The 24334-nt window shown below is 43.1% G+C and overlaps 1 pseudogene; it reads right to left on the reverse strand.

Moving 5' to 3' along the window:
* Nucleotides 1-7564: 7564 nt before the first annotated feature.
* On the reverse strand, nt 7565-9158 carry LOC118012880 (annotated as a pseudogene).
* Nucleotides 9159-24334: the final 15176 nt, after the last annotated feature.

Genomic DNA, 24334 nt, shown 5'->3' on the forward strand with positions numbered 1-24334 from the left:
ATTTACTTTCTCTGCTTGACTTATTTCACTTAGCAAAATCTCCTCCAGTCTCATCCATGTTGATGTAAAAGTTGGGTATTCATCCTTTCTGATGGCTGAGTAATATTCCATTGTATATATGGACCACATTTTCTTCATCCATTCATCTGTTGAAGGGCATCTCGGCTCTTTCCACAGTTTGGCTATTGCAGACATTGCTGCTATGAACATTGGGGTGCATAGGGCCCTTCTTTTCACTACATCTGTGTCTTTGGGGTAAATACCCAGGAGTGCAATTGCTGGGTCATAGGGTAGCTCTATTTTTAAATTTTTGAGGAAGCTGCACACTGTTTTCCAAAGTGGCTATACCAACTTGCATTCCCTCCAACAGTGTAAGAGGGTTCCCCTTTCTCCACAACCTCTCCAACATTTGTTGTTTCTTGCCCTGTCCATTCTAACTGGTGTAAGGTGGTATCTCAATGTGATTTTGATTTGGATTTCCCTGATGGCTAATGATGATGAACATTTTTTCATGTGTCTGTTAGCCATTTGTATGTCTTCTTCTTTTCATATCTTCTGCCCACTTTTTGACTTACTTGTTTTTTGGGTGTTGAATTTGAGAAGTTCTTTATAGGTCTTGGATACCAGCCCTTTATCTGTAGTGTCATTTGCAAATATCTTCTCCCATTCTGTGGGTTGCCTCTTTGTTTTGTTGACTGTTTCCTTTGCTATGCAGAAGCTTTTTATCTTGATGAAGTCCCGAAAGTTCATTTTTGCTTTTGTTTCGCTAGCTTTTGGAGAAGTATCTTGAAAGAAGTTGCTGTGGGCGCTGTCAAAGAGGTTACTGCCTATGTTTTCCTCTAGGATTTTGATGGATTCCTGTCTCACATTGAGGTCTTTCATTCACTTTGAGTTTATCTTTGTGAATGGTCAATTTCATTCTTCTGCATGTGGCTGTCCAATTTTCCCAGCACCATTTATTGAAGAGACTGTCTTTTTTCCATTGCATGTTTTTTCCTGCTTTGTCAAAGATTATTTGACCATAGAGTTGAGGGTCCATATCTGGGTTCTCTATTCTGTTCCATTGGTCTATATGTCTGTTTTTGTGCCAGTACCATGCTGTCTTGGTGATCACAGCTTTGTAATATAGCTTGAAATTGGGCAACGTGATGCCCCCAGCTTTGTTTTTCTTCTTCAACATTTCCTTGGTGATTCAGGGTCTTTTCTGATTCCATACAAATTTTAGGATTGTTTGTTCCAGCACTTTGAAAATGTCGTTGGAATTTTGATCAGGATGGCATTGAAGGTATAGATTGCTCTGGGTAGCATAGACATTTTAACAATGTTTATTCTTCTGATACATGAGCATGGAATATTTTTTCCATCTTTTGTGTCTTCTTCAATTTATTTCATGAGTGTTCTGTAGTTCCTAGAGTATAGATCCTTTACCTCTTTGGTTAGGTTTATTACGAGGTATCTTATGGTTTTTGGTGCTATTGTAAATGGAATCCTTTCTCTAATTTCTCTTTCTACAGTTGCATTGTTGGTGTATAAGAAAACAACTGATTTCTGTGCATTGATTTTGTATCCTGCCCCATTACTGAATTGCTGTATGAGTTCTAGTAATTTGGGGATGGAGTCTTTTGGGTTCTCCACATAAAGTATCGTGTCGTCTGTGAAAAGAGAGAGTTTGACTTCTTCTTTGCCAATTTAAATACCTTTTATTTCTTTTTGTTGTCTGGTTGCTGTGGCTAGGACTTCTAGTACTATGTTGAACAATAGTGGCGAGAGTGGGCATCCTTGACGTGTTCCTGATCTTAAAGGAAAGGCTCTCAGGTTTTTCCCATTGAGGATGGTATTCCCTGTCGGTTTTTCATAGACGGATTTTATGAACTTGAGGAATGTTCCCTCTATCCCTATACTCTGAAGAGTTTTCATCAGGAAAGGATGTTGTATTTTGTCAAATGCTTTTTCTGCATCAATTATGAGGACCATATGGTTCTTCTCCCTCTTCTTATTAATGTGTTCTATCACATTGATTGATTTACAAATGTTGAACCACCCTTGCATCCCGGGGATAAATCCCACTTGGTCGTGGTGGATGATCCTTTTAATGTATTGTTGGATCCTATTAGCTAGGATTTTGTTGAGGATTTTGGAATCCATATTCATCAGGGACATTGGTCTGAAATTCTTTTTGATGGAGTCTGACTGGTTTGGGGATTAAGGTAATGCTGGCCTCATAGAATGAGTTTGGAAGTTTTCCTTCTGTTTCTAATTTTGGAACAGCTTCAGTACAATAGGTATTATTTCTTCTTTGAATGTTTGGTAGAGTTCCCCAGGGAATCCATCAGGCCCTGGACTCTTGTTTTTTGGGAGGTTTTTGATCACTGCTTCAATCTCGTTACTGGTTATTGGCCTATTCAGGTTGTCAATTGCTTCCTGTTTCAGTCTTGGCAGCTTATAGGTTTCCAGGAAGGCTTCCATTTCATCCAAATTGCTCAGTTTATTGGCATATAGTTGTTGATAATAATTTCTAAGAATTGTTTCTATTTCCTTGGTGTTAGTTGTGATCTCTCCCCTCTCATTCATAATTTTATTAATTTGGGTCCTTTCTCTTTTCTTTTGGATAAGTCTGGCCAGTGGTTTATCCATCTTATTAATTCTTTCAAAGAACCAACTTCTAGTTTCATTGATCTGATCAATGTGTTTCTGGTTTCTAATTCATTGATCTCTGCTCTAATCTTAATTATTTCTCTTCTAATGTGTGGCTTAGTCATCGTTTGTTGTTTTTTCTCTAGTTCTTTAAGGTGTAGAGTTAGTTGGTGAATTCGGGATTTTTCTATTTTTTCGAGTGAGGCTTGGATGGCTATGTATTTCCCCCTTCAGACTGCCTTTGCAGTATCCCATAGGTTTTGGACCGATGTGTTTTCATTCTCATTGATTTCCATGAATTGTTTAAGTTCTTCTTTGATTTCCTGGTTGATCCAAACATTCTTGAGCAGAGTGGTCTTTAGCTTCCAAGTGTTTGAATTTCTGCCAAATTTTTTCTTGTGATTGAGTTCCAGTTTTAGAGCATTGTGGTCGGAGAATATGCAGGGAATAATCTCAATCTTTTGGTATCGGTTGAGACCTGATTTGTGACCCAGTATGTGGTCTATTCTGGAGAAAGTTCCATGTGCACTTGAGAAGAATGAGTATTCTGTTGTTTTAGGGTGGAATGTTCTGTAAATATCTATGAGGTCCATCTGGTCCAGTGTGTCATTCAAAGCTCTTGTTTCCTTGTTGATTTTCTGCTTAGATGATCTGTCCATTGCTGAGAGTGGAGTATTGAGGTCTCCTACAATTAAGGTATTGTTATCAATATGACTCTTTGTTTTGGTTAACCGTTGGCTTATGTAGATGGCTGATCCCTTGATGGGGGCATAGATATTTACAATTGTTAGATCTTCTTGTTGGATAGACCCTTTAAGAATGATATAGTGTCCTTCTGTGTCTCTAACTGCATCTTTAGTTTAAAATCTAATTTGTCTGATAAAAGAATTGCTACCCCAGCTTTCTTTTGAGGTCCACTGGCATGGAAGATGGATCTCCATCCCTTCACTTTCAGTCTGGGTGTATCTTTAGGTTCAAAATGAGTCTCTTGTAGGCAGCATATGGATGGGTCCTGTCTTTTTATCCAATCTGCAACCCTGTGCCGTTTTTTTATGGGAGCATTTAGGCCATTCACGTTGAGAGTGATTATTGAAAGATATGAATTGATTGTCATCATGTTGCCTGTGAAGACGTTGTTTTTATAGATTGTCCCTGTAAATTTCTGTTGTATATCACTCTTGGGGTCTTTCTCCTTTTATAGAACCCCCCTTAATATTTCTTGCAGGGCCGGCTTAGTGGTCACATATTCTTTCAGTTTCTGCTGGTCTTGGAAGCTCTGCATCTCTCCATCCATTCTAAATGACAGACTTGACGGATAAAGTATTCTTGGCTGCATGTTCTTCTCATTTAGTACCCTGAATATGTCTTGCCAGGCTTTTCTGGCTTGCCAGGTCTCTGTGGATAGGTCTGATGTTATTCTAACGTTCTTCCCTCTGTAGGTAAGGAATCTCTTCCCCCTAACTGTCCTTAAGATGGTTTCCTTGGTTGTAAGATTTGCAAGTTTTACTATTACATGCTGGGATATTGGCCTGTTTTCCTTGATCTTGGGAGGGGTCCTCTCTTCCTCTATGATGCGAATGTTTATTTCATTCCCCAGATTAGGGAAGTTCTCAGCTGTGATTTGCTCAAATACATCTTCTGGTCCTCTCTCTCTCTCTACTCCCTCTGGGATTCCAATTATTCTGACATTGAAACGCTTCATGGTGTCACTTATTCTCTGATTCTATTTTCATGGATTCTGAGTTGTTTTTCCCTGGCCTCCTCTTTTCCCTTTTTATCTATTATATTGTCTTCCAGGTCGCTTATTCGTTCTTCTGCTTCACTTACCCTAGCTGTTAGATTATCTAGTTTGGATTGGATCTCATTGATAGCATTTTTAAGTTCTGCCAATTCAGCTTTCATTTCTGCCCTTAGAGACTCTATGGTGCCATGAATTGATTTCTCCATTCTAGCCATTGTCTTCACAATTGCTAGCCTGAATTCCATCTCCGACATCTTGGTTATAACTGCATCCATTTGTAAATCTTCAGCATAAGTCATAATCTCTGAGTCTTTTCTATTTTGGGGGCTCCTCCCCCTAGTCATTCTGTTGATGGGTGGTTGAGGGAATGTATAGAGTCCAAATTATTGACCAGAACCCAGGCAAGATGCACCTGTTTTCTTGGGATCTTAGGGTTGCTGGCCTCTTGTTTTCCCAGCCTGTCTTCTGGGAGAGGGGCCTGCTGAGCTGTTACTCAGGCAACTCTGTGTGGGCAGAGTTGCCCTGCCCCCCTGTGGCGGGGATGAGCTCTGCAGCAATCAGTTTTTGGGGCTTTTGTTCTCTGGCAGCTTTCCCTGGTGGCTTTCTGCATCTCTTCCACAAGTCAGAGCAGAAGAGACTGTTTCCAACCGTCTGTCTCAGAGCAGAGAGACCACAATCTGTTCTTCAGTGAGCTCTCCAGGCCACACTATCTCCGTTTCTGTCTGTGCTGCTATAACCTGCAGTGTCCTGGGTTGTGCGCCCCTCCACAGTGCTCCCAGTCCTGCCTCCAGGTCGGGGCACGTCTCTGCCCTTTGTGTTTCTAAAACCGCCAGCCGTTCCCAGTTTTCACGCGTGACCCCACTGCTCTGGGTTTCCATCCTGGGGGCTGCCCTAAAGTCCTTTCCCTGCCACTACTGGTCTGTGAGTCTGTGCCCTGTCCCCAGTGCGCGAGGCTGTCGCTCACTGGTGGTGTAGGATCCCCATGGCCAGGCTCCCTCCCACTGCCATTTATCCTCTGATATCTGCCCACAGACTCACGGGTCCCTGCTTCGTACCTCAAAACCAACCACCTGCAATATTCTGTTTGTAGAGATCCACATCTTCTTACATCTCAGGCTGATTTCATGGGTGCTCAGAGTGGTCTGGTAGATATCCAGCTCAATTCCGGGGACCAGTTGGAATAGGGTCCCCTACTCCTCCGCCATCTTTTTCCTGTCTCATCTTTCTTTAACCCAAAGGGAAGTTCAGGACCAGAAAAATTTTAATTCAACTAATATGTATTAAACACATAGTATGTTTTTAGCCCCCTATTGTGTCCCAATAACATGTACATGCAGAATACTGGCACATTTTGAATGTTGCTGCATTGTTTATTTTTTTTAATAATAATATCCATTCAATTTTAATTATGTTACCTTTTATTATTTTGCAATATATTTAAAAAATGCTGTTACAGTTGCCTTAACTGCTCTACAAGACCTGGAATAAAAGAACACTTAGAATTAGAACACACAGACTTCAAGCTGTAATACCTACTTGTACTAACCATTAGTACCAAAGAGATGTAGTTTTTTAAATAGGCAGATGTGTGGCAATGCAAAATAAAATATAAACTTGTTAAAACAAACAGTAAACTTTGTTTTAATAGCTATAGAAAGGAGGTGGTTTTGTTTTCGTTTTTCAGCACATCTGGTTCTGGCAGCAAGTTGTATTATGCATTTAAAGCAATACATGCCCTGGAAGCTTCTATTTTGAGTTGTGTGCATCATCTGCATTAGAGCCCAGACACATGAAAAATATCATTCCTAATCCTCTCACTACTCCTCCCTCTAGAAGGTCATGAACTCAAGATTCTTGTTGGTGAAGTATTTTATAATATTTTTTTCCAGTGACACTGAATGTTTTTAATTTTCTCTAAAAGAGAAGTGATGGAAATACAAGGAACCCTCCAGTGTCCAGTTTTCACCTCACATTCTCCACGAGCAGTAAAATAGCAGTTCTATATGTTGATGAAAAAGAATTTCAATTTCCCCATATTAGTTTCTTAATCATATTAGCACTAAAATTGATCTGGATTTAGCTGGATTTCCAAAAGGAAAATTTTAGTTGCCAAATATTTCAGAAATTTAATAAAGCATTACATATATGTAATTAGCTCTTATCTACCAAAAAATATATATAAATATATATATATTTTACCTTCACTGAATTTCTTTTTTTCTGCTAGACATGAGAACAAGATTAAGTGGACCAATGTTGGCTTTATTACTTTATAAGCAATAATATGAGTCTTTTTTTCATTCAGTACAATTGCATGTTCATAATAAATTCACAAATGGTAATACAAAGAAATACTTACTGAATAGGCCTCTGCCAAGCAATTCATGTTTTAAGGTTAGACTCTACCAAGTGGCACTGTGGCACTATAGACATTCAATTTTTGTTTTCTTTTTTCAAGTTTGTCAGTTCTTTACTATTTTTTTTCCTAGCAAGGGATGGTATATGATCACAAAGTAAGGCCTAGAGACCATTTATAGTTGCTTCCAGTATTGGACAGACCACTTAAGAGCTGATATAAGCCAAACTGAACAATAGTCAAATGGAACCACATCTGACTACATTCAAATAGTCTCCAATAGTACTTTGCTAATATACATGTTTCCTTCTCGGCTGATTTTCTGTTGATCTTATTAAAATTACAACAAATAAGATTGCAAAGTTTTTGTAGACTTGTAGTTTTAGGGGACTGCTATGTTCATATGCATATATTTTAATTCACAAAATGTCTCTATAGTAATGTTCTTTCTATAAACATGGTTGGCAAAATAAAAAAGGCACAAAAGGGGGATAATGAGAAATGTTTTCAACTTTCAGTGAAGCATACCAAATCAAGTATCTTTCATGAAGAAAAGCAGAGAAAAATGATCAGTAATTCATGCACAACATGAGCTAAAGAACCCCCCCCAAAAAAACAAACAAACAAACAAACAAAAAAACCCTTCTCTTCAGATATGTCCTTACGCTTGAGGAGAAAATTAGTTTTCCTAATCACATGCTTCACGTAAAATAAAATGTAAAGCTGCACATATATATGTTTGGTTTAACAGTGGACCCATGTTTTTTTTTTTAAAGTGAGGCAATTAAAGGAAAACAAAACCAAAATACCTTCATAAACAAAGAACTCCACCTGTAACCTCTGTCCTTTCTACCGAGTGGGGCAAAATGTCCAATAAAATGTAAAATGCAGCATACGCAATCATGTACTCTAAAACCTTTTCATGATAACTTACTGCAAATTGCACTTGACGGTTCACCACAACAATGGAAAACTGGCCCCTTGTTGGTTCACACAGTCCTTGAGACCCAAAGTGAAGTCACCAGTAAAACAATCTGGATAAAAAGTTTGCAGCTGTGCTCAGCCAGCTAGCTCCAACCTTTGGGTGTGAGCCGTCCTGGGACACTGCTTTGTCTCTCACTTGTGGAACTCTCATCCTCAGGCAGGTTATCAGGCAGTTCTGTGTTCTGTTCTACTTCCACAGGCGTATCTTGTAATGGGACCAGCATCTCTTCTCCACTTTCACTTTCACAACTAGCTGAGCCTTCATAACCTTGGTTGATGCCAAAATCTCTGCTTTCAAATCTGAACGGATCTGCACCACACATCTTTGAACAGTCATTTGAAAATAAAGCTAATAACACCTTTAACTTTTTTCTTTTCTCTAGCTTTATTGTAAGAATAGAGTATATAATGCATATAATATACAAGGTATGTGGTAATCGACTGTTAATGTTACCAGTAAAGCTTCCCATCAGCAGTCAGCTATTAGTAAAGTTTTGAGGAGTTGGAAGTTACACGTGGATTTTCTACTGTGGGAGGAAGAGGGGGTTCCCCTAACCTCCATGTCATTCTAGGGTCAACTGTAAATGTGAAAATCATTTTTGCAGTTTATTAAGAGTTAGGCACGAGAAGGCTCTGCAGCCTTAATTTTCTTAGTTGTTATGTTGTTAATGGAGTGCAAGTTTAACAGGATTTTTTTTTAAAGATGATTTAACCTCGGTTTTAATCTTATAATGAATACTAAGCTGCAAAGAGATGTTTAGTCATGTATTAAATTTCTGGAGCTTTATGGCTATGGACAGCAATACAGATAGGATTTCTAGGGGCACAGAAGATGTGAATCTTAAATCTAAATAGGAGTTAAATAGAGACAGCAAAGTGGGCTGTCTCTATTTAATAAGACCTTTAATTTTTAAAAAAACTTCTTCTCAGAGATTTGTCCGAGCTGTATCATCAAGACCATCTATGTGCAAAACCACTGTTTTGACACGTTTGTTTGTAGTTCCCAGAAAAAAAAAACTGAGCTTTCCTTCTACGTGAATTCATTTCATTGAAACTATCACCATCTGCTATATTGAAAGACTGAAGAAAGTCATAAATTTCAAAGCCAGCAGTTTTGTTTCTCCTGGAGTTGTAGTCTTCTGTATAACATTTTGCAAACTTAACACCATCCCCAGTTCTTTCATCTTTTCTCTGTTAGCATGGCGTTCTGCCAAGTACCGAAGAGCAAGAAAAGCTGAGTGGACAACAGGGGAGTTGGGATGGTCCATAAACAAAATAAGGTCAGGCAGACATCCCTGGTCCTGGAAAATGGCTCTTCTATTTAATGGATCTGCTGCTAGATCCTATAGCTTGTTAACTACCGAGAGAGTATCAGGTTCTTCATTCATGGTGGAGGAGGAAGAATTCATCTTCTATGCCATACACATGAACAAAATCTTCTTAAATTCACACCAGAGCTTTAGGGGTCCAGAGCCTGCTGCACCATCAGGGCCACATCAACAAATGAGGTGGAGGGACCCAGGAGCCTCACAGTGGGTCCCTCTGTTTGCAGCTGCAGCCTCAGCGGTGGCGAAGGACAAGGTTAACTCTAGAAGCCAAAGAGCAAGCTGCAGCACTGTTTAAATTAAACATATATAAATAATTTTTGAAGCTAGGTGATGGGTTCACAGTGTTCATTTTACTATTCTCACTACTTTTGTATACTTTTGGAAATTTCCATATAAAAATGTTTTTAAAAAGAACAAGAAAGAGCAGGAAGCAGGAAACAAGAATGTCACACAATGGACCTAGGAGTACTTACAAAGCAATATTTAGCCCTAGTACCTGCAAACCAATATGCTGCGTATGTGTGAAGCTAGTATTGGGATGTATGTAGGTAGCACAGAAGGTAGGAACATGTGTGAATGAATATGGTTGTGTGCCTTTGTGTCTGTATATCATCTTGTATGTAGAGTGATATGGTTGTGTGTGCACACAAAAGAGTACATGTGTGCAAAGGAGTATAAGAATGTGACAGATTGTAGACATTTTTATGCTTAAGGGGGGTGACTGTAAACATTGTTAGTGCATGGACAGGTTTAATTGAATATATGCATATGTAGTTGTAGGAGAGTTTGTATGATCAGGGGTGTGTAATTGTGGATAATTTGTGATTTGTGTTTGTATACACATATTATTCACACACACATGTCTGGGGTATGTGTGTGTAATCAAGGAACAGGTTGGATTGAGTATGTAATGGTGTGAATATGCAATAGTAAATTTGGATTTACTATTCCAAGTAATACTTGGATTTACTTGCATTCCAAGAGAGTGGTGACTCACTCAGGGCTGTAAGTCTAAGGGTACTATGTTCTGTTCCTCTGGACTAGTGAGAAGAGGTTGAGTGCTATGGAAATGGGTTCGCATGGCTGTGCTGGGGCTGAGGCACACAAAGCTACTGGACATATAACACTTATCTCCCTCAGGAGTGAGACTGTGTCTGTGTAAGAGCCAAACTGGCAGCTAGTTTGGCGGACAAGAGGGACATTACCTTCCTCCAGAATCAGGTTTGCTGCAGCCTCATTCCCTTGCTCTTCTACCTCATGAACAAGCAAATGAGGTAATGAAGGTGAGCTCATAGTCCTCCCCTATGCTCCCCTCTCTATGCCCCCTTCTCCTCCTAGCAACACCCTTAGAGTTTATTTTTTTTAAGATTTTATTTATTTATTTGAGAGAGTGAAAGCGCACACCAATGAATGGAGGGAGAGGAGCAGAGGGAGAAGGAGAAGGAGAAGCAGACTCCCCGCTGAGCAGGGAGTCTGGAGGAGGGACTCAATTCCAGGACCCTGCGATCATGACCTGAGCTGAAGACAGGCACTTAACTGACTGAGCCCCCCACATACCCCAACACCCCCTAGTGCTTATTAACAGCAAGTTCCAAGTTTGCCTCTAGAGTCAATGGATGGCTGTGGTGTTCCCTGTTGTGGCTGGAGGTGATGTGTTTCTCCAAGCAGGGAAGGCTGGTGAAAGGTGGGGAGGAGGCCTGGGAAGATCCCACCCCTCCTTCTGAGGCTCAGCCTGCTAGATAAATTCCTCAGTGAAAAACTGTCATCTGAAACCTACCTAACTGCCTCATCACTCCTCTCCTCTAGTACCCAAAGTCCTCTGTCCTATCCTATCCATTTTCCCCCTCTCACCTTCTCAGTTCCCCTGCTTAAGCCTGGGCCAGAGGCCCACTTTACCCTTTCCTCCCAGAAAATTGTGGAGGAGGTCAATGTGTGTCTAGGGAGAGAGAGGTTGTTGGAGGAGTCTCATAGCCTGGGGCCAGGACAGTGGTCTGGATCCCTTATTTGTCCCCCTTCTCTTGTTCTATAGAATGCCAAACTCATCTTCTACTGTGCCAATTTCTTCTAGTGGTCAGAGCTCCAGAAGCTTTTTCACCATATGGCCTAGGATACAGGTCTATGGGCTCTGCAAAATGTCTGGAAGTTTTTGTAAGGGTGCATTTAATAGTTGTGACTAGACAAAGCTTTTGGGTAAGAGTTTGAGCTTTGGATTCTCTTACACATTTCTGGCTCCCTTATGTCCTTAACAGGATTCATGGCATGGCTGATAGCACCTGGTGTGGCCCAAAGGTAGCTGAGCTTTAGCCCTGGGTCCAGTTTACCTTGTCTCCTTTTTGTATAGGGAGAACATGCTCTGCAAGTTGGACGTCTTCCTCTCCCAGGTTGTCAACTATATCCATTGCAAGTGGCTGAATTTATAGAGAGCAGCAGCCTAATATATTGGTACACAGGCCCAAGAACTTCCTCCTTAGCATCACCTCCACTTTTTGGGGTCTGGCACCCACAACAGCAGGAACAGGTTTGAATTTGGCAAGCTGGGATGGTCTTTGAGTTGGGTCCAAGTTCTAGATGGTCTCATATTCCCCAACATTTACACTAGGAGTATAAATATAGGGGATAGAACACTGCCCTGGGAGTTTGGAAAATTTAAGTTTGGTCCTTCCCAATTCTGTCAGCTTAGACAAATCTCTTGCCACTCTGGCCTCAGTTTCCCATAGCTGTAAGATCGATTTACTGTAAATTGCCCTCTTCCTTTACTTCCATTACTGTAAATGTCTTCTTCCCAGGGCATTTAGAGTTTGTATATAGGCATGTCTACATGCAAAATAAACGAGATGATATATAGGCCTGATCAGAGGCCTGAACAATGCATTTGGATGGTGGATAGTGTTGCAGAATAATACACAAATGATTGCTCTTGTCTTGAACTCATAGCATAATTTATTTTTGAAATATCCCATATAGCATATCACCTCTTTAAATAAATTGCTAGTTCTAACCCTAAGCCCCTTCTCAAATAGTTGCTGCATTCTTTTAGGCTTTTGTAGCTGGCTCAGGTTGTTCAAGCAACATTTGGGAACCTCTGGTTCGGGGAAAAATGACTAGCCAAGATTCTTCCCAAACCTTTCCTTCCCTGTTTGTTTGTTTTTTTTTCCTTTCCAGAACATACTGTCAACTTACTGTCCTATGCTGTTTCCAGGGTTCTAGATTAAAAGGGTGTGGCCCTTCTCTTTGGAATTAAGGCCCAAGCAGTGAGTGGGTGATCTGGATTACTGGGATGGGGACAAGGGGGTTTGCCTTTTAGGGCCCCTTTGAAAAACTGGGGATCTGTACCCTAAAGCTTTCTAGTCCAGCATCCTCTGATGTGGTTAGAGGGACACTGGAGAGGCCTTTTTTCCCCAGTTTTCCCTACTAGCCTATCTGAGTGTCTGAAAATCTACTCACAGGAAGTGCTCTTTTGTGTTAAGAATTCATGGTTACAGAAGGCCCCTGGTAGCTTTTTTCTCCCTTCCTCCTCCAAGTCAGGAAATATAGCAGTGGCTAACTTGTTGGTGTACCTTCCCTTTAGTTTCTTCAGCTCCATAGTGGTGGTGGTAGAGAGAAGAGAGGAAGTTCTATTTTCCTCTCCACCTAGAGATGGTGGCCTAGATGGACCCTGAGCTCCCTGTGCCAGCTGTAAGAAGCTACCTCACCAATTCATACTTTAGGAGGGCCATATTTATTAAGTACCATTTTGGTGGAGCGTTTTCATGGAAGTTTGGGGAAAAAAGTTCACATTTTGGCTTTCTACTTACTGAGGAGGCAGGCTCTATCTGTCTAGTTGTTGAGATGCCATCCTTTAGTTAAACTAGGTGTCAGCCCCACAAGGAAAGGAGGTGTCCAGCCAAAGGTTCAGCTCCATACTTTTTTTTAAAGCTTCCTCTGTACAATCTCTTTTTCTTTCTTTTGTTCCCTTAACTTGTTTGTCCCTTTACTGTTATTCACTCCTCTTTCCCCAATAGTTCTTCCCACCATCCTTTCATTGTTTAGGTTCCTGCCTGTCACTCCTTCATCACAAGCATCCAAAATGAGTGCTCACAAATGCATTCAATTACACAGCTGTATAAAAGGTTGCTCTCTAACTCCTGGAGGGAAAACCAAGCAAGGCGGAGAGGATGTAGATATTGTAGAGCAATTCAGTGTTTCCAGGGCCTCCAGAACTCAGCTGAGGTTCCAGTGAGACTCTAGAGATTAAGCTTGCCAACCTCATTTGAGAAAGACCCTGCCCCCTTTCTTTTCTCTATTCTTCCCTTCCCTTCCTTTCATTTCCTTGTCTTTGCTCCTTAGAAAATCCCTTGCTTTCCTTTAATAAAGGCCCCCTCCTCTGGGGGGCCTTTCAAGAGCAGGGGAGTGTAGGGAATTAGAGAATTGCTTTCCTCAGCATAGAAATGGCTCTTCTCTCCCTCAGTGCTTCCTTAAGTCAAAAGAGAGAAAAGAAAAACAGGTCCATTCCTATTGTTTCATTGGGTCTCTTCAGAGACAGATGGTTACTGCCAAAACCATTGAGTGAGTGATGAGTGGTTGAGCTGGATAAGATGGGACCCCTGCTAGCAGACGGGAATCAGTTCATAGTGGGCTGGGCCCTGGGTTAGGAATCCAGAGACCTTTATAGGCCCATGGGAGAGAGGTAAGGAGGGAGGGAAAAGGGAATGAGGAAAAGAAAGAGTGCCAGAGGAAGGGGATTGAGAAAGAGAGAGAAAAAGTGGGCTCCAAGCTATTTCCCACAGGCTCCTGTTCTCACTTGGAGATGGGATCCAGGCCTAGCATGGGTAAGATGGGCAGAGATAACAACTGTGGACATGGGATGGGCACAGGAGTACCTCTGTACTCTGTGCTCTGAGCATCCTGGTAAGGTGAGAACACCAGAAATCCAAGTTTGGCCCATACATAGTGTCTCAATGCATCAAAAATAAGGGGTGGGAAAGCAAAACTTCAGTGAGAGAAACTTTATTTGGTCAGCTTCATGCCATGAAGCTCTGCTGGCTGATTATTTTCCACTGAATTATTCAGGCGAATCAAGCTGACCTGAACTGACCAGCTAGTGTGCTTAGTTTTAATGTCATATAGACAGTAACTTTTTCCTGGTCCTTAGTTTTCCTATTAATAGTAGTTTTATGTATGATGACTATTACTTATATAATAACAACACTACAAAATCATTTCTAAGGCTAGCCTCTCTGATTCTGGATGCCACCCTACCCACCCCTAACTCCAAAACTAGCTCAGAGCTAGAAGGGAGCTGGATTCCTTTTTCAATTTCAGTCTTTGACATTCTGATAAAAGATGAGGAGGTATTAACCGCAACAAGGCAGCTGCTAACCTAGATGGTCTTTACAAATTGCTCCAACTAGTGTAGCACCCCAAATTGGAATCAGACCCCCATGCTGCCACCTCTGACCAGCACCCAAACTCTTCATCTCAGACTGGCTGAATATCTTTCAAGTTTTCTGGCTCCATGGATTTGGCTAGATTTCCCCCTTTTCCTCCCATTCCAGCTTCACTTCACCCCTCATCTTCATCCTGGCCCAGATGCTTTTCTAGAATAAAAACTTATTTTCAGCACTCCATGTTTTGTTCTTTCTTCCCTCTGCTCAGGTGGTTTTGACCCTCTCCCTCCTTGAGTTTTGATTTTTCTACAACATAGGAACATGTCTGGTGTAAACCAGCTAAAAAACATGTAAGAGCCCCCAACATGGGAAACGGCAAACATTGCAACATCAGCTCTTCTGTAAACTCAGTCTGAACCCTGGGTTCCTACTTCAGGTCCCGTATCTAATAAGCTGTGGGATTTATCAGGTTATAGTGATTTCCAAGTTGCTGGGTGTTCAAGTACTGTTATCCAGTCACTAGACATGGGCATTAGGGGATGGAAGGAATTGAGATTTGAGCATTTAAAGGGTGATTTTGACTAGAATGATCTTAGATCCCTTTAGCAGTGAGATTCTGAGTCAATTAACTTCATCTCTTTGAACATCAATTTATCTGTAAAATGGAGTTAACTTTTCCTGTCCTGCCAACCTCAAAGAGCTGTGGGGTGCTAGAGCTGGGTGGTAACCTGTCATGACCAGATTGCCCCTGTGATCTAATTGAGTGTTAAGATGTTGAAAGGTAGGTAAAATATATAGACTACTCCACAGATGTAAAGGGCTTAGACAGTGAGTATTAGAATCATCCAAGCTCCAGAATCAGTACTCCTCTGGGTCAGAGGGACAACTTCAAGGGAAAATAGCATCATATGTTCTGCGCCTGAGGAGGGGGATAGATGGAAGAGGAAATTGTGGTCTGAGACCTTGGCTTGGGAAAGGGTGTCTTGCTCTGTTCCCAGGAGTTCTGAGCCAACTAGGAAATTAATTTTCAAGATTATTTTATTTAAACATAATTTGCATAAATTCCACCCCAGCCCACAAAATATGTCTCAGCCCCTTGTAATTCCACCCCCATGCTCTCAATTTTCTATCCCATTATCATCTTTCTTTCCCCCTCACCTAATTTTCTAAATACCTCTTCCCTCCCCAACCTGCAACCAGCTCACTCAGGGCCGCATCCTTTGGACAGATTCCTTGAACTCGAAACCCAAATGGGAGAGATATGAAGAAACTTCTGCCTGATTTGTTGTTGGGCATCTGCCTGATTTGTAGCCATCAGCTCCCATTTTCATTCCAGAACCAGGCTAGGGCCAGCCTCATTCTCCTGGCAACCCAACTCCTCTCCACCTTTTCTTCTTTGTTTTTTATTTTATTTTATTTTTATTTTATTATGTTATATTAGTCACCATACAATACATCATTAGTTTTTGATGTGAGGATTCACGATCCATTGTTTTCATATAACACCCAGTGTTCCATGCAGTACATGCCCTCCTTAATACCCATCACCGGGCTAACCAATCCCCCCTCCCCCCGCCCCTCTAAAACCCTGTTTGTTTCTCAGGTCCATAGTCTCTCATGGTTCATCTCTCCCTCCAATTCCCCCTGCCCATTTTTCCCTTCCTTCTCCTAATGTCCTCCATGCTATTCCTTATGTTCCACAAATAAGTGAAACCATATGATAATTGACTTTCTCTGCTTGACTTATTTCACTTAGCAAAATCTCCTCCAGTCCCATCCATGTTGATGTAAAAGTTGGGTATTCATCTTTTCTGATGGCTGAGTAATATTCCATTGTATATATGGACCACATCTTCTTGATCCATTCATCTATTAAAGGGCATCTTGGCTCTTTCCACAGTTTGGCTATTGCAGACATTGCTGCTATGACACTGGGGTGCATATGGCCCTTCTTTTCACTACATCTGTGTCTTTTCCACCTTTTCTTCTACCTAGGCATCCAGCCATAGGCCAGCTGGGGGTCAAAAGTGATGATTCACTGGAGGGTCCAAGCAGGTGGCCCTGGCCTAGGTTCAGCCCTAGAGAGCTTCTTGTTTTCTAAACTTCTACGAATTTCCATTCCCAGATAAGACATGCTGTCAGTTCTTGGCAGATGACACATAACCTGTCCCCATTTCCCTATTCTGCCTGAAACTAAACCTTCCTTTCTTCTGACTTACAGTGTAGAAATTTCCTGCTAGGAACTAAATCAAAAAGGCTTTAGGAGGTCAACTAGAGTGCAGCATGTGTTCAAATTGGGAAAGGCCCAGCTTCTTAACCTCCAAATAGCTTGTTAAAACCCCTATTGAATGAATCTGGAATGAATATCCACCTCTCTAGCCCTGAGTCCTGGGTTTTCAGATCTGGCACAGAAAGGCCTGTGCCAGGATGTGAAGTCAGTTCTTAGCAATCCAAATGTGACAAACATTTGGTAAACAGCCTGCCCAGCTGCACAGGCCCAGGGAACAGCTTTGCAGAGGTGGTTCAGAGAATGAAGGAGGGCTTTAAGAAGCCCGACTGTGGCTTCCAAGCTGTCTGCTGTCTTGACTCCCCCACTTTTCCTGGTGAAGATGAGGGATAACACATAGTTGCGTCCTGTTTCCAACCAGCAGAAGGTGGGGCTATGTAGACATCTTGTGGATCATTCCTAGAAGATGACCTCCCTGTCCCTTCATCCTTCATGGGAAAAAGGGAGAACAGTGTGTGGCTGGGAGTTCCACTTTCAAAGAACAAGGCCAGTAGGTGAAGCTAAGACTCTCAGCCACTATGTGGCACCATTTACCTACTTTTCTGTGCAAGGTTAATGGGTGGTAGCTGTGTCCGAAGTAAACTGAAGTTGAAACTCTGAAAACTTTTTAGGGATTTAGTTCTGACTTGGTTACTGATATGAGGGACATTGGGAAAATCCCTTGACCTCTGTGTCTCAGTTTCTAATTTTGTGAACTGGGAAGTAGATGGGGTTCCTTGAAATCTCTTCCAGCTCCATTATTCTGCAAATATATGAGTGTACTCTGATAGTCATCTGAGTGATGGAATTTGGGGCCTTTGGGCCACACAGAGGATAAATATAGAAAAAAAAATCACGAGGTCCAAGTTATGTGTGTGAAGTTGGGGGTGAGGGGAACATGGGTCATGGAAGCAGGAGGACTTTCTAACACATGGGCCATTATTTCTCCTGAGCCTTACAGGTATCAGGGAAAAGATGAGGGAAGCATTCATTTGCTGAGTAAACACTGACCACAGAATTGGGGACTGTCACTGTGTGATGAAGGTAAGGCTGTGGTGGTATGTGGGAGTGGAGTGGAGTGGATGGTGGGTGGGACACAAAGGTGAATAAACCCCAAAGGTGGGGAAGTAGATGGGTAAACAACCAGCACACAAGGGTGAATGGACTCCTTGTTAATTAGAGCTAAAAACTGCTGGGGGGATGGGGAAGAAGGAGGGATAAATTCTGGCAGGGTGGTAAGGAAGGTCTCACAGAGAAGGAATAATTTTAGGTAGGTTTTAAAAGATGAACAGATGTGTGTGTGTGTGTATGTGTGTGTGTGTGATTTGTAGAAAGGGAAGGCAGGAGGGGGAAGAAAAAGCAGGCATTCTAGGCAGAAGGAATGTCTTAAGGAAAGATGGGGATAGGTTCATTTATGCTGTTTGGGGAGGATAGGGAGTTATTTCAGGTGACAGGAGGAATGGAGTGGGAGATGAGTTTGCAAAAGTGGTTTGGGGCCAGATTCTGGGTTTAGGAAGCTATTTTCATATGTCTAGCTCTGTGCAGGTTGTAGCGAACACTCTCAAGATGTGGATAGGGTTCTAGTTCTTCAGGTTGGGGCGGCAAGACCCACTCTCTCACACATATAGAAAGCTACCAAAGAACAGTTAGGGTGAATGGGGCAGGCAGTCCTGACTAGATCAAAGGAAGAGGGTCTTGGAGGGCACACCGAGGCAGGGTGGTCTTCCTGTGGGGGTATTCACTCCTTTACTTTCTCCTGCAACCCAGATGGTAAAGGATTTAAAATCTGACCTATGAAGAACAGGAAGAAGACCTGCCTCAAGAATGGGACAGCCATCCTAGGAGAACTGGCTAACTGCCCTGCTATGGCTATGTTGTCAGGGCTAGTTTTCAGTTTGTTTCCAGTTAGACCTCACTAGACAGGGGCAAATAGCAAAAGGGTTGAGGCACCATAGGACCTGGCATGAGTCCAATTAGAGTAACAAAGCAGGTGGGATTTAGGTTAGATTTACAGAAGGAAGAAATCTGTTCTCTGAGAAGTGAAAAATCTGGTAACCATGAGAGGTTATAGCATGCGTTTGTTCAATCACTAATGAGTGCCCACTCTGTGCCAGATACATGGCTGGAGGGGAGAAGTACAGTGTGGGGGGTTGGAAAGATAAATCAGACATGACTCAGCATGTTCTCAACAGTTATGTTGTTTTAAGCCACTAAGTGTGTGGCAGTTTGTTAGAGCAGCAATTATAAAGCTCATACAATGAAGCAATGAAAACATAAACAATGTTCTAGTATGAAAAGTGCTCTAGAAAAAAAAAAAAAAAAGAAGGTTTTGAGAGTTCAGAGTTCAGGACCTTATCTTGGGGAGAAGGATTCAGAGATGTCTCCCAAAAGAGGTGTGACATTGGTAATGGATATGGAAGAATAAAGAGTTGATAGGTGGCTTTAGGGATAGGGCAGTCATAAAAGAGACTGGCTTGTTTAGGGAATCAAGAAACAAATGGGCTAGGGTGGATGTGGGTGGGACATGTGAGGGGAAGAGGAGTGAGAAAAGCTGCTGCTTCCATCCTCTTCACTGCTGAAGTGCCCAAGTTACTGTCTGCCCAACTTGGCCAAAGTAAGAATCTGGCTTTGTAGAGCTGCAGCCTGCTCCAGCTGTGTTTGTCACGATGCCTCCTCCCCCTATTCTCAGCATGAAGTCCACTGAGGAGACCCTCCCCTGCACTAGCCTCACAGCAAAGGCAGTGATGAAGAGGAAAGAGAGGAGCCATGAGCCAGCTTGCATGTCTTGTAACTCTTAATCCAAATTGGCTCTGGTTTTAAGGGTTGGGTTAAAAAGAAAGAGCTGGGGAGGGTGTTGAATTGTGGTAGAAAACTTTATTCCTCCTGGAAATTTCGGGCCTAGTGATGGGAGAGAGACATTGGGCCTGAGCCAAAGGGTGAGGGTGGGGGTTATCTTGGAATTTAGGATCATCTGGGTGCTCCATTGGCAAACTCTCCTCAGTAGCAAATGTGGAGACTGGCTCAATACCCAGGGAGGGGTCCTGGGAGCAAAGGTTATGGAAGAAGGGGAGGAAGGGATGTGGCTTGTCTCAAGGGCCTAGAAACTCTGCCAGTCCTGGCATAGGCCACAGGCAAGTAGGATTCTCTCTGAGGTGGCTTGTTCCCCTGCCCCTCCCCTTCCCCATTCTTGCCCCTATCTTTGGCACCAGGGCCTCTGGAGAAAAGGAAAGAAAAATAAATGGGCAGAAAAAAGCTGGATACAGCCAAGAGCACATCTGGCTTCCCAGGCTGTCTTCTGGTCCTCATTTCCACCTCCCCCTACAATCCTTTCCTCTTTTGCAGGCTTCTGGTGAGGAAGACTGTAGTAGAACTGGGGGAAGGGTGGGGAATCAGAGTAGCGCTGGTGGGGGTGGGGTGCATGGAGAAAGTTGTTCAAAATATTAATTGGTTTTGTGAGGTGGCCTCTTGGCTGAAGCCTGACCACTTAACTTCCTGTTTTTCCTCCAGCTGCCTCTTCCCCTCCCTCTATTCTGGGCTGGAACTGAGCCTGGGAAGGAAGGAGGAGCAGCAAATTTGGCCAGGGTCTCTTGTCTGATTCCCTGCAGGCTGGGGGCCAGGACAGCCTCCCTAAACAAGTACGGGAGGAATGCATATAGCCTTGAGTCAGATTGTTGCTTCTCAACAGTTGCTCTTCTGGCCACAGGAGGATCAAGACATTCCTGGAAAACCCCAGCTCCTTGCCAGCTCTTCCATGAGCACACCCTGGTCCTGGGGCTTCTACACAGGAGCAGTCAAGAACTCTGGAAGTAGCAGCAATGCCGGCCACACAACCTGCCTTGCTGCCCAGCCAGCTGATGGTCCCTTCACTGCCAGTGTTTGTGGACCACACAAAATAACCAAGTGAGTGAGCAAGAGCTAGCTGAGAGGTAGGGGGATTTGGGGGTAGGGTATGTGAGTTTTCCAGACTGTAGGTGCCTGCCTGTGCCCTCATCCTTTTTTGCCCTCAGAGATAAACATGGGATGCACCTCCAGCAGGCTGTCAGGGAGTAGGTAACACTGAAATCTTGATCTGGGCAGGTGTTTTGACCCATGAATTTGCCTTTCTGTGCTCCTCCCACCTTCTTTCTCTCTTTTGCATACTCACTCTGTTTTTACCCCTTTCTGTTCTCAGGCAAGGAACTCACTAAACCCAAAGCAATTTTAGGACACCCAATAGAGAGACCCACAGAGGCAGCAGCAGGAACTGTTGCCACAGCTGTTGGTGCTGCTGACGAGTGCCCGGAACCTGGTGCTAGGGGAGTTGGAGTCAAAAACCATCACTGTTAGGTCTGCCGACCCCCTAGTCAGTACTCCCTGTGGAAGTCTAGGAATCTCTAAAGCCCTCCAGCTTCTCCTGTCACTCCAATCTTCACTCCCTGAACTTAGTCTCCTTTGGTGGCTCCTCTTTTTACCCCCTTCCCCAGCCTATTCCACCCCTGCATCAGGTTTTCAAAATAATGATAGAGGACTAGGACATGTCCCCATCTTGGTCATTTAGTCTGTGGTTGCATGTCTGTGACTTTCCCTGCTGTATACTGTGGCACAATTGTTCTCTCAGAGTCTCCAGGCATCTCCCAAAAACTCCTGAAAAACATCTGTTTCCAGGCTAGGTTGTTTTTTTCTCTTGCAATTTCTGGGCCCAGAAGATACTGGCTAGTCTCTCTGACCACACCTGAGAGCTGGCTGTCCTCCTAATACTTGAAGACCCAGGGGGAAGAAACATCCCCAGCTTCTTGCCTGGGCTAGTGTCCCTTGGGTGCCTGGGCTTCCACACCACTTCTGTGGTCCTCAGCCCCCTTCCTGCCTTGGCCAAGCCTGAGAGGGCAGAAGAAAATGAGAGGACCCCCTCCTAACCTGTATTATCCCTCCTTTTGCCAGCGGATCCAAGCCATTCAAGAAGCAGGCTCACTGTCATGGAGAACATAGATGATAAACTGATCCTGAACGTGTGGAGGGCATGCATCATGAGACCTACATTAAGCACTGTGCAGACCTTTCCAGGCACCTGCCTCTACAAGCTTAACAAGCCACCCACACCTGACACCCCATCTGCTCAATGTCCATATGTTCAAAGGCTTTTCTTTGACCAAAATCCTGAGCTGTTTGGCTATGTGCTGGGCTACTCTTACACTTGGCAGCTACACTGCCCTGCCAACATTTGTTGAGATGTCCTAGAAGAGTTGGATTATTGGGACCTGGAGGAAGCACTGCTGGCACCTTGTTACTGGCTCAAGTTGAGTAGCAAGGAGACCCAAACTCGGAACTTCCTGTCTTGGGAGGCCTTTAAGAATGCCCACATGGATGAGCACCTTCTGCTGAACCCCATCAAGGACAAGAGACTGCAGAATGCTTGGAACCCCATGAAGGACCAGAGACAGCAGAATGCTTGGAAGCACTGGAAGAATGCTGGGTGCTTCTTGATCAACCCTGATCTTCCCTAGGAGCCAAGGTAACTCATTAACAGCATGTGATACCATACTAGACACTCTTACTCCCAAAGGGCCCTGCCAAGTTGCTACAGTAACCACATATTTGGCATGGTGTTTGGTCCATGAATCTACACACATCCAGGGCAATTTGAGGGGGTATCCCCAAAAAGGGAGGCAAGAAGGGTGGGGATCTAGTTTAGAGAGGTTGGGATGGCTGGTAAGTTGGAGTACTTCTGACATGCCTCTTTTCCCCCACTGTCTTTTCCTGATCTCCACATTTTTTTTTTCTGTGTGTGCTATGGTCATCTTCTTCCAGGAGATGAAGGTCTAACTGGATCACTTGTTTGCCAATTTCACTCCTATGGGACATGGGGTAGGGGCAGGGGGAAACCACCAGCAGCAGTAGCAGCAACAGCAGCAGAACAACAGTCTCATTTACTGCTGTGCCTCCCATCTGCTCTACCTGGAATTGCTCTGTGCCCTTTGGTTTGGAACTGAGCTCTTTGGGCCATTTCGTGCCCTGATAAGGTGTACTTCCTGGGTAGCCCCCTTAATCTAGCCAATATTTTTTGTCTATTCCTTGTGCTGGAGGAATTGGTGGTGGGTGTCAATGCTGAATGGCAACCTTGTCTCAGCCTAATGCTTGGGGCCATTCATTCTCTTTATGTCCTCAAGCTGGTTCATCTCCTGGGCTTCCTTGAAGAGACCTTGGCCATGAGAGTCCTGGTTCATACCCTCCATTCCTCCTGGAAAGATGTGTGTGACTTTCTTCTGATTTGGATGGCTGAGATCTTATTCTTTGGCTTGCTCTTCCTCTGTGGGGAACTCTTGGGTATGTCCACCCCAGGTCAGGGTGAGCCTCACTTTGGGAACATCTTTACATGTCTCTGGTAGACTGTCATAACTCTCACCACTGTTGGCTATGAAGATGTCTACCCCCTCTTTGTTCTGGGCCAGCTCACTGCTGCTCTCACAGCCACCATGGGCATATGCACCTATGTCTTGCTGGTGCCCATGCTCCTGATCCACTTCCAGCACTATTATGTTATAACCCTGACTCACCATAAACTAAGGCCCAATGAGAGCCTATAGTGGGTCTATTGGTCAAGAAGGTAAGAAGGTGAACTCTACCTTCCCTTCTTTCCTCTTGCCAGTTTTTTGTTAGAGATAAGGATTTCTAGATTTGGATTTGGCAAAGTCTTTCAAAAGTAGTTCCAGGTCATAGCAATCCCTGCTAGTCAGGATCAGCTAGCTGTGGTCCAAAGGTTAGACCCCTCCCCATCATTAGGGGGCACCTGAAGGAAGGGGCTTAGGGACAAGGTTAGCTAGACCTCAGATTTCCCCTGCCATATCGTAGGTCTTTCTCTTAATCATGGAATGATCAGGAAGGATAAAGGATTGTTCTTCCTGGGTTGTGTTATATTCCCCTCTCAACCAGTTCTCCCCTCTCATTCTCTCATTCCTTCCCCTAACAAGACCATAGTCTAGACGGAGGATTTTTGAGTGATGGTAACGATAGGATGTCAACATCAGTCACCTATGAATATCAATGGTGATTGGCTGTGAATATCAATAGAAATTATTTGTGGATATCTGACAGTCACTGGTTATGGGTATAGGTGACAATTGGTACCAGCAGTACCCAGGGATAGCCAGACTGTAGCACTGCTCTTCATACTGCTCCTGGGACAAGTGCTCCTTAGAACCATAAGGAGGCCTCTGAAAATTCTATAAGAATCCAAACAGATGCTGGTCAGCCAGTTCTGAACCTGGAGAAGCACTCTAACTCCAGGACCTCCTCCTCATCCCATTTTTTCCTTCCCCACTTCTTGCCTTTACTTCCCATCTCTGTGACTTTTTTCTGTAATATTTTAGATATAGTATTAACCTTCATCACAATGTATTAGTCAATATTAGCCACACCATACAGCTGCAGTAACAATATATAGTCACTAATAGACATGAAATATTACCATTGCACAATGCATAGACAGGAATGAGGAAACTCTATTTTTTGGCAAGAATAAGCAAGTGACTTCCTCTTGCAGAACTTTTAAAACATATTTTTAGATTTTACTCATTTGTAATTATTTAAAAAAAAATTTTTCCAACTTTTTTTTTTTTTTTAATTACCCGCAAGGGGTCTACCTCCAATCTTCGCTGTTATTGAGTATTTCCACTTTCCTGCCTC

The sequence above is a fragment of the Mirounga leonina genome, unplaced genomic scaffold (genome assembly GCF_011800145.1).
Source record: "Mirounga leonina isolate KUSES-001 unplaced genomic scaffold, KU_Mleo_1.0 Mir_101283, whole genome shotgun sequence".
Lineage (NCBI taxonomy): Eukaryota > Metazoa > Chordata > Mammalia > Carnivora > Phocidae > Mirounga > Mirounga leonina.